The 11,080-nt window shown below is 47.2% G+C and overlaps 1 long non-coding RNA gene and 1 pseudogene across 2 annotated transcripts in view; both read left to right on the top strand.

The window, feature by feature from the left end:
* Positions 1-1,034: 1,034 nt before the first annotated feature.
* Positions 1,035-1,390, top strand: LOC115279621 (annotated as a pseudogene).
* A 3,103-nt stretch (positions 1,391-4,493) lies between these two features.
* LOC115280322 overlaps positions 4,494-11,080 on the top strand; it is a 35,069-nt gene continuing 28,482 nt past the window's right edge. Inside the window, exons 1-2 of one of the 2 annotated variants that reach the window (XR_003903740.1) lie at positions 4,494-4,773; positions 7,541-7,667. This is a non-coding gene — a long non-coding RNA (uncharacterized LOC115280322). The remainder of the gene's footprint in view (positions 4,774-7,540; positions 7,668-11,080) is intronic. The other variant, XR_003903739.1, reaches the window with a different exon arrangement.

The raw sequence follows: 11,080 nt of genomic DNA, 5'->3' as shown, positions 1-11,080 counted from the left end.
CCATTGGCAACTGGAAGATACTTTCAAATAGTTGGATATCTTTGTCTCTTTATCGTCTAACTTTAGTAGCTCCTTTGCCTTTTATTACCACTAAAACCTTAATATAATACTTTTCATATGTTGGAGCCCTAACCCCTAAGTGACTACTTTTAAAGAGGTCATTAAGGTTAAATGACGTCACGAGGGCAGGGACCCTACCCTATTCAAAGTGAATTTCTTTTAAGAGAAATAGACACCAAGACTCTGCTCTCCAGGAGGACGAGGCCCCGTGAGGACACAGCTAGAAGCTAGCCATCCACAAGCCGAGGACAGAGACCGCACATCGCCAAACCCGCCGACCCGCTCAGCTCACGCTCCCAGCTTCCAGAGCTGTGAGAGACACATTGCGTGGCTGGAGCCAGCCCTGCAGACGAACCCCACTCTCACGTCATGTGTCCTCTTCACCAAAGACATGAAGAATGAGGCTCCACATCCAAGGGATGTACTTGGGGACACAAGTGGTAGAATTCTAAAAATGCTGCAAAACTATAGATTAGCTTTTTAAGTTTTCATTTATTTATTTGCTTGTGTGATTGTTTTGGAGAGAGAGAGTGCAGAAGGGGCAGAGGGAGAGACAGAATCTTCTTTTATAAATTTATTTTTAATTTTTAAAATGTTTTTGTTTATTTTTGAGAGAGAGAGAGAGAGAGAGAGACAGACAGACAGACAGCGTAAGCAGGGGAGGGTCAGAGAGGGAGGGAGACACAGAATCTGAAGCAGGCACCAGGCTCTGAGCTGTCAGCACACAGCCCGACGTGGGGCTCGAGCCCACAAACCATGAGATCATGACCTGAGCTGAAGCCAGATGCTTAACTGACTGAGCCCCCCAGGCGCCCCTCTTCTTCTTTTTTTTAATGTTTATACATTTTTGCTTCTGTCCTTGGCTCCTTGCATAGGTCGTTCCTTCCTTCATGCTTTGCCCTCACCATTCACAATATGCCTTAGAGCCTCTGATCCTCCAGCACCACCTGAGGCTCCAGGAAGCTGCTCCCACGATGGAAGAGGAGCAGGAGCTGGAGAGAAAAACATTTGGATGGAGCCTTCATGGCTGAAGGGGAGAGGAAGACAGCCCTGGAAACGTGTGACATTTGTGTGACATCTGTACTGCACGAGAAGGACCAGACCCTAAGCAATTCTCTTTGTCACATGAAGAACCTGGCAGTGGAATGTTGCGATTACACTGCAGCCCATCTGTCAGAGAACACAGTTCACTGATGCATTCCGACTCGAGCTGCTCTTCCAGCAGTTGAGCTGTTTCAGGAAAGTCACCCAGCATGGGCTTGACAAATTTGAGGCCAGCATAAAGGACTGTAAGGATCAAAAAGCATGCAGAAATGAGTCCACATTCTAGTCCCTTATGCACTGCTGTTGCTTGAGTTGTTAATGTTAGCCACTCTGAGAGGTGTGAGGTGGTATCTCATTGTGGTTTTGATTTGTATTTCCCTGACGATGAGTGATGTTGAGGATTTTTTCATGTGTCTGTTCGCCTTCTGGATGTCTTCTTTGGAGAAGTGTCCATTCATGTATTTTGCCCATTTCTTCACGGAATTATTTGCTTTTTGGGTGTTGAATTTGATAAGCTCTTTATAGATTTTGGATACTAACCCTTTATCTGATATGTCATTTGCAAATCCATTCTGTCGGTTGCCTTTTAGTTCTACTGTTTGTTTCCTTTGCAGTGTGAAGCGTTTTATCTTGATGAGGTCCCAACGGTTCATTTTTGGTTGTTTCCTTTGCTTCCAGAGATGTTCTGAGTAAGAAGTAGCCGCTTCTTCTTTTGCTTGCTTTCTTCTCTAGGATTCTGATGGCTGCCTGTCTTATATTTCAGTCTTTCATCCATTTTTAGTTTCTTTTCGTGTATGGTATAAGAAAGTGGTCCAGATTCATTTTTTCTGCATGTCACTATCCGGTTTTCCCAGCACCATTTGCTGAAGAGACAGTCTTTATTTCATTGAATATTTTTTCTTGCTTTGCCAAAGGTTAGTTGGCCATACATTTGTTGGTCCATTTCTGGGTTCTCTATTCGTTCCATTGCTCTGAGTGTCTGTTTTTGTGCAGCACCACACTGTCTTGATGGTTACAGCTTTGTAATACAGTTTGAAGTCCAGGATTGTGATGCCTCCAGCTTTGGTTTTCTTTTTCAAGATTGCTTTGGCTATTTGGGGTCTCTTCTGGTTCCATACAAATTTTAGGATTGTTTGTTCTAGCTCTGTGAAGAATGCTGGTGGTATTTTGATAGGGATTGCTACCGACGTGTGTTCTTTGAAGCAGGTAAATTGTGTGAGTTTTTGTCTTTCCAGTGTCTTAATGTTTCTCTTTTTTTTAACCTTCTTAACAATGTTTATTTTTGAGAAAGAGAAAGAGCACACATGCAAGTGGGGGAGGGTCAGAGGCCGGAGGGACAGAGGGTCCGAAATGGGCTCTGCACTGACATCAGAGAGCCCAATGTGGGGCTTAAAATCGCAAACGGTGAGATGATGACCTGAGCTGAAATCAAGGGTCTAATGCTTAATGGACTGAGCTCATGTGTCCTCCTAATGTTTCCATTCACATAACAAAAGTGCCTAAGTGCTTGCAACAGATTATTTGCTCAATGAACATTGGTAGACCTGTGAATAAACAGGAAACCTCAGTTTCTTGTCCATTTTTACTTATCTGGTTACTATAAATGTTCACTTCCACTCTTCCCTCCAAGGTGGTATTGCTTAATATTTTAATGAAAAATACCTCTGCTGAAAATTCTTTAACGTCTTAGTTTTCTTCAACATCCCTGGTATTTTCCCATAGCTATTTCTGACACTATCTTTAAACTGCAAAAACATTATTTCTGGGGCACCTTGCTGGCTCAGTCAGAAGAGCATGTGACTCTTGATCTCAGAGTTGTGAGTTCAAGCCCCAAGTTGGGTCCAGAGATTACTTAAAATAGAACCTTAGAAAAAAGAACAAAAACATTATTACTAATTTTCTGAAATCTGCATTTACAAACTGCTCTTCTGAAATAATCTCAGTTCTCCATGTGGAACTGTACCTGCAGTCACTGGAAAATGATAATCACTTACCAGCCAGGACATGAAATCATGGGGGTCAGTTACCCCCTTTATTTGGAGGTTCAGATACTCTCCATCAGACATTCTGCAACTGTGAAAGTTGTAGCCACTGGCCCAAACTAAAATAGTGCTAAGGTTGGTCTCCATTTGAGGTAGATGTCACTTTGCTAAATAAAATTGAGCATATCTTAGAATACTGAATAAAATATATTAGTTAAAAATGGGCAGGACACAATCACTGACCTTCCAGGCAAGGAACAAGTTTTCTGGGGAAGCCAGAGGCAGACATCCTCCTTGTTCTCCTGCTTCCAGTGGCCTGACATCTCTTCTTTTTTCCCAGTCATGGAGCTGTGTAGAGTTTTTTCCCTTGCTCCTTGTCAATCATAATAGAACTCACAAAACTGACAAAGGCATTAGCTACATTCATTTGAAGAGCAATAACACACTGCCTTCAGCTCTGCATGGATTATTTTATGTCTGAAGGACTGTATGGAACGGTATGACCATTTAGATCGGTGGATTTGGGAACATCTCAATAACAATATTATCTTCTCGGAAGAGAGTGACATTCACGGAGTATGAAATCATGCCTCTTCACTGCAGTTCGCATGGAGCAAACCCTTTCCGTCCCTCTAGGTTTGCAGCATTCTTTGGTGAGCTGCATTGTAATGCCCACGATTTTAATATCACCCCAAAACCAGAAACCGCCAGGGAGACCGAGGCACCCATGTAAAAGCAAAGGGCAGTTTTATTACGGCTTAGGCTCGCAGGGCCTAAGTTCGGTCTCACAGCCTTCACCAACGCAGTGGATCCGTGCTGAGCGCCCAGAACAAGGGCTGAGTAGGGTTTTTATGGGGTTTGGGAAGGGGGAGTTACAAGAAATTGTGACATAGGTACAGTGACCCAATCATAATGGTACAACAGTATTGGCAGCAGCTCTAACCATACACACTGTTTAGAGCGTTCGTTACTTTTGGCAGGACCCAATTACAATATTTAGGGTATCTTTGAAATTAACCAATTACAGAGCGAGTTCAGGGTCTTGTTTGGTGACTATGGGGTTAACTTTCACACTAGGTAACAGGGTCTTATCTAAAGTTCCCATCTGCAGGCCTTACCCTTAGGAATGTGGGGAGAGGTAGCTGGGCCTTCCTGATTGGATACCCCAGGGCAACGTATGACCGCCAGATGGCCAAATGGTTCCCCCAAATGGCCAAATGGTTCCGGAGTGACTGACCTTAGGCCTTCTAGTTTAGAGGGGAAACAAAGCCTGTCATGGCGTCTGTTTGGTTCAGCCTTACAGACAGCATGGCTAATACTCTGGTCGAGGAGGAGAAAACACTTCCTGTAGCCTCTAGAGGTCAGCCAACTACATTACCCAGAAGACCGTGTGCGGAGTTGAGCCCTTGGAAGCATTGCCGCGGGAATTCATCGCGTAGGGGCGGGACTTCCGGCCTCCTCCTTGTGGTGGCCATTTTGCCGTTCTCGGGCGTGCCGGGGCGGAACTGAAGTGACGGAACTGTCAAGGCTCAGGAGTTGTCCCCACGGCTGAGAGGCGGGTCGGCGGCTCGGCAACGCCGCAGCCCGAGCTGTCCCGTGGCGGTGTCCGCTCCTCTCCCTTCCTCTCCGGGCTACGCTCTGTCCACAGAGTCCAATGGCGGCGGCCGCGCCCGGGGACCCGGCTCAGGTAAACGCGAGGACGCCGGGCCCTCCCCGCCTCCCCACCCAGACCCTCAAGGCCCCAGCGCGGGGTGCATGCTTGGGGGTCCCTGCAGCCTAGGTCCCGGTGTCCGGGCGGGGCCCCGTGTCTGAGCGCTGGCGTGACGGGGTGCGGGAGCGGGCTGCAGGGGAAGGGCCCGCAAGTGCAGGGGCTGCAGGGGGGCCCGACACGGGGGTGTGGGGTCCGCCTTCTGCCCTCGGGGGACACGGTGTGCGACGGAGTCACGAGGGACTGGCGGGCTGGGGCGTGGTTCTGAGGACGCTGGTGGGTCGCGAACCGAAGAGGGACACAGGCCGTGTTAGGGTGTGAATAGCTTTCCGAAAGCTCCTCAAGAGAGAGATGAAAGGGGTTGATGAAGACAAGGAGCACCGGGAGGGCGGTCCTTGTCGGATGTCACAGAGGTGGTAGGAGGAGCCCTGAGCACTGAGGTATCGAGGTTGGTCAGCCCGAGGTCTCGGGGTTCCAGGGCCGGGCGGATGCAGGGCAGGCCTGACCTCGCAGAGACCAGCCCTGGTTGCCTTCACTCAACCACCAGTTCGGAAGGTTGTGGAAGCTCTTATGGCACCTGCCCAAGGAAGGAGAGGTTGACTCAGCCCCTCAGGTTCGGTGTCCGGGACTGGTGTCTTGAGCCTCTTCTCTTGCTAGTTTTCCAGCTGCTGGGTGTGGGACCCTGAGGATCTCCCACACTGAGGGTCCTGAGTGTCGGCCAAGGGTTACATACACAGGTGTCAGACGTTATCCCAGAAATAAATACCAAAGTGTGCAAATGCTTGGACAGACACAACGTGCCTCCTCCGTTCTCCCTGTTAGGAACAAAGAGCTGAGGGTCAGGGATCAGGCCTGTAATGTGGCTGTTGAGAATTTGAGCACCTGTTATGGAGGTAGTGAGAGGCTTGGATTGGGGGGGGGGGACTGGTCTTAACCTAAGTCTTAGTAGGTTCTATTAGGGTGTAGAAAAGATAACAGACTATGGGAGTAGGGGAGGAGGCAGCTGCTGTAATCCAAATAAATGTTGGTGAACCAGAGTAGTGGCCGTAGAGGTAGGCTGAAAAGTTGGCCTCTCCCATTTTTAATGAAGGGTTAAGTAGATTTTTTGATGTTGTAGGTGAGGGAGAGAAAAGAGTTAGGGACGACTCCACTGTTTTTGGTCCTCGCAGCTGTAGGAAGGGATGGAAGTTCCGTCAACTGGGATGGGGAAGTTGATGGTGGGTTAATTGTCTTTGGGACTATCAGGAGTTTCGTTTGGTCCTAGGGAACAGCACATGGGGACAGCAAGTGAGGAGCTGGATTCACCAGCCAGGAGATCCGGGAGGAGGTTCAGGATGAAGACTTCCAAAAGTGGTGGCTGTTGTGTAGACCTTGGAGGAGCGATGGGCTCTATGTAGGTTGGGTAATGCAGGTCATCATGATAATGCCTTAGCTGGTCAGATAGAGGGAGGTGCATGATGAGGGGTGATTTTCTTGCTGTGCACTGATCAGCCGCAGAGATGTGGTCGTGGTAACCATATGGGAGAGAGGAGGATCTGGCCAGTGATGAAGGCTTCTGTGGAGGCATCGGAGTAATTGAGACCGGAGAACACAGAGGCCAGGCTCCTGCTTGCTCACTCCTGCAGTTTTGTGGGAATTTTGTGGTGAGCTTTGGTGGGATTTGTGGTGTTCAGTCTTGATGGTGCATAGGTCTGGGGCAGAGTTTTAAAAGTGGTGGCTGTAGGACCAGGATGGAACTGTGGGTCACATTTAGGAAGTGTAATGTAGCTTATAGTGGGAATGCTATTAGCCAGTCAGAAAGACTAGGGTGCATGCTGAGAAGTGGTTCTTTAACTCAGCACCTGGTTGACATCTGAAGTATGAGAAACAGGTGCCAGGGAGAAATGGTAGCGCGAATGCTGTGGGAGAGAGGATGACCAGGGAGGCGGCTGCAGTTTCCACGGTGCGAGTGGGTGCAAGATGGCTTCGGAGGCAAAGGAGTAACTGAGGAAAGAAGACACTGAAGGCAGGGCCCCTGCTAATTCACTACTGTATGGATTCAGCAGAATTTTGTGGGGACTCTAGTGGGGTCTGGGGTGTTTTGGTGTTGCTGATGGATAAGATCTGGTAAATGTAGTTTTCTGGGAGAGTCATCATGCCAGGCTGGGGTTTTAAGGAAGGTTGAGTGGAGAGGTGGGGAGTTGTGACTGCTGAGGGGACAGCAAGTCCAGCATAGAAGTGGTAGTGGGTCATAGCCATCTAATTCATAGGTGCTTCTGGGCGGCTGATCCTGAAGCAAGGATTAGAGGCACAGAGGAAGCCTTCAAAACTGAATTCAGGGCTTTGCCCACAGTAGAGGCTGTGGAAGTGCAGCTGTGGGGACTGGAGGTGTGAGAGGGGAGTCTGCAGAGCAGTGTGCACATCAAGAGGAATTGTGAGCTAAGGGCTATGGGGCCCTGGTGTTGGAGGGTAAAGCATGAGGTCACATTTCAGTGTGTCCTGGGAGTCTCAAAGGCGAATTGACAGTGTGGTTGGGACCCTACAGGCCAGGATGAGCTTGGATGACATCTCTGTCCCCCCTGCCTGATGTTGCTGAGGGATGAACACAGTAAATAAAGAGATCCTGAGGATACAGGGTTCTAGAGGCACCTAGGCCTGGGATTGAAGCGGGGAGACCTGGAGGAGGAGAAGCATGGGGTAGATGTGTGGTGAGATGGATTGTGGGATCTCACAGTGTTCATGGTTTCATCTGTCTCCATTGTAATAGGATAGCGTGACCTTTGAGGATGTCGCTGTGTACTTCTCCTGGGAGGAGTGGAGGCTCCTTGAGGAGACTCAGAGATGCCTGTACCACAATGTGATGCTGGAGAACTTTGCACTTATATCCTCACTGGGTAAGGCCCTCACCCTTCCCAGTGGCCTGAACTGGGTCCTGTTCTCTCCCCACCCACCCCTTCTCAGTCTCTCTCACGTGTGGACCACGGGCACTGTGGATTCTCAGCTTTCTGGGTAGTTGTTTTGTCGATAGGGCTGGTTTGTTTGCACCACCCTCTTCTCTCCCCCGCTGCCTCCGTACCTGCTGTACTGAGCCCTTGTAGGGAAGAATTCAAGGTTAGTAGATTTTTAGTGATTGTAATGGATTCCACCAAGCTCGCCCTCTCTTCGTTTGGGTCCGTGAGTACAGATCCATATCACTTCTATACCAGGGGTTTTGTTTGTTTAAAGTAAGCTCTACAGCCTTGGGGCTTGAACTCGCAACCCTGAGATCAAGAATTGCATGTTCTACTGAATTAGCCAGCCAGTTTCCCCTGTGTCCTAGGTTTTATTCCCTTCTTTTACCCACATGCCCCTGTGTCTGCTTGTACCGGGTTTGCAGACATTGTCATAGTCACTACTTAGCTGAACCACAGGCTACTTTCAAATAGGTGTATTTTCTTCCCACCCTGCCCACCAGCCGCCTGGAGATAAAAAATTATCTAAATTCAAGTGCACAATGAGTGATTTGATACATGTATACACTGTGATATGATTTCTGCAATTGAAGTTAATTAAATATCCATCACCTCATAAAGTTATTATATTGGTTTTTTTTGTATGAATGCCTGAGATCTACTTTTAGTACTTTCAGTAAAACTCAAGTATATAGCATCGTTAGTAACTGCAGTCGCCGTGCTGTATGTTACATTTTCAGAACTTTTTCGTCTTATAACTGAACATTTGTACTGTTGGACCAACATCTCCCCATTTCCTCCACACCCTAGCTTCTAGCAATCGTATAGGCATGCCTTGGAGATATTGCGGGTTTGGCTCCAGAAAACCACAATGTAGCGAACATCACAATAAAGCAAGTCAGATGAATTTGTTGTTTTCCCAGTGCACATAGAAGTTATGTTTACATTGTAGTTTATAAAGTCTGCCAGAGCATTATGTCTTAAAAACAGTGTGACTAATTTAAAAAGTTTACTGTGGAAAAATGGTGAAATTCTAGCAAGTCATCCTTTTGTTGGTGAAAGGTCTTGCCTTGACGTTCATAGCTGCTGACTGCCCAGGATGGTAGTTTGCAAGGCTGGACTGGTGGTAATTTCTTAAAATAAGACAACAGTGAAGCTTGCTGCATTGATTGACTCTTCCTTTCATGAGTGTTTTCAAACAGCATGTGATGCTATTTTATAGCATTTTACCCACAGTAGAACTTCTTTCAGAACTGGCGTCAGTCCCCTCAAACCCTTTTGCTGCTTTGTCAACTAAGTGTATGTAATATTCTAAATTTTTTGTTGTCATTTCTACGGTCTTCACATCTTCACCAGGAATAGATTCCATCTTTTTGAAATTTTTTTAAAAGTTTATATATCCTTGAGAGACAGAGATGGAGCATGAGCAAGGGAAGAGCAGAGAGAGAGAGGGAGACACAGAATCTGAAGCAGGCTCCAGGCTCTGAGCTGTCAGCACAGAGCCCGACATGAGGCTCAAACCCATGAACCATGAGATCATGACCTGAGCCATAGTCAGACATTTAACCGACTGGGCCACCCAGGCATCCCTGTTTTAATTTTTTTTTTTTATGTTTTTTATTTACTTTTGAGAGACAGAGAGATACAGTGCAAGCAGGGGAGGGTCAGAGAGAGAGGGAGAAACAGAATCCGATACAGGCTTTAGGCTCTGAGCTAGCTGTCAGCACAGAGCCCGATGTGGGGCTCGAACCCACGAACTGTGAGATCATGACCTGAGCCGAAGCCAGAAGCTTAACTGACTGAGCTACCCAGGTGCCCCTGAATTTTCTTTTTTAGTTTATTTTATTTTGAGAAATATCAAAAGTTCTATCAGTACAGAACCCACAAACTGTGAGATCATGACCTGAGCTGAAATCAAGAGTTGGATGCTTACCTGAGCCACCTAGGCGGCCCCTTTTAGAATTTTTTTAAATGCTTATTCCAGGATAGTTTAATACAGTGTTTTTATATATTAAAAAAATATGTTTATTTATTATTGAAACAGAGCCTGAGTAGAGAAGGGGCAGAGAGACAGGGAGACACAATCTGAAGCAGGCTCCAGGCTCTGAGCTGTCAGCACAGAGCCTGACACGGGGCTCGAACTCATGAACTGTGAGATCGTGACCTGAGCCAAAGTCAGACGCTCACTCGACTGAGCCACCCAGGCACCCCAATATATTTTTTAAAATTTTGGATTTCATCTCAGTAAACTATTTGCTCATCCGTATGAAGCACCTCCTCATCCATTCAAGTTTTATCATGAGCTTGCCGCAGTTCAGTCACATCTTCCAGCTGCACTTCCAGTTCTCTTGGTGTTTCCACCTCACCTGTAGTTACGTTCTCTGTGGAAGTCTTGAACCTTTCAGAGTCATCCATGAGGCTTGAAATCAGCTTCTTCCAATCTCCTCTTGATACTTCGACCTCTGCTGCCTATGAAGGGCAGCTAGAACGGTGAATCCTTTCTAGAAGGTTTCTATTTACTTTGACCAGATCCATCAGAAAAATCACCTTGACAGCTCTGATCTTACAGATGGCATTTTTAAATTATAGTACTTGAAAATCAAAACGATTCCTTGATCCGTAGGCTACAGAATGGATGTTGTGTTGGTAGGCATAAGACATTAAGCTCATCATACATCTCCATCAGAGCTTGTGTGTGCTTTGTCAGTGAGCCGTAATATTTTGAAAGAAATTTTTTTTCCTGAGCACTGCGTCTCAACAGTGGGCTTAAAATACTCAGTAAGCCGTATTATAAACAGGTATGCTGTCAGCCAGATTTTGCTGCTCTGTTTATAGCACAGGCAGACTAGACTGAGCAGAACCGCTAAGGACTCTGGGATTTTCAGAAAGAATGACACATGAGTTCTGGCGCCTAACAAGCTGGACTTCCCCAGCTGTGCAGGTGCTGGAGGGCATCTTGGAGCCCAAGGCTGCCCTGTCTGCACTTGGAAAATCTGTGCTTCAGTGTGGCCGCCTTCATGAACCATCTCCGCTGGGTCTTCCGGAGCACTTGCTGCAGCCTCTGGTCAGCCTGTGCTGCCCCCCCTTGACCTTTGCTGTTACAGAGACGGCTTCTTTCCTTTGGTGTCGTGAGCAACTCTGCTCACTTTAAAACTCGTCTTCTGCCGCCGCCTCACCTCCGCCAGCCTTCGTAGAAGTGGAGAAAGTCAGGGCCTTGCTCTGGACTAGGCTTTGACTTAAGGGAGTGTTTCAGCCACTCTGATCTTCTGTCCAACGCACTAAAACTTTCTCCGTAGTAAGGCTGTTATGTGTTTTTATCGATAAGTTTGTGTGTTCACTGGAGTAGCACTTTCTTT

This window comes from Suricata suricatta, chromosome 16 (assembly GCF_006229205.1).
Source record: "Suricata suricatta isolate VVHF042 chromosome 16, meerkat_22Aug2017_6uvM2_HiC, whole genome shotgun sequence".
Taxonomy (NCBI): domain Eukaryota; kingdom Metazoa; phylum Chordata; class Mammalia; order Carnivora; family Herpestidae; genus Suricata; species Suricata suricatta.
Note: the sequence above shows the minus strand (reverse complement) of the source record. Positions and strands in the feature narration are given on the sequence as shown.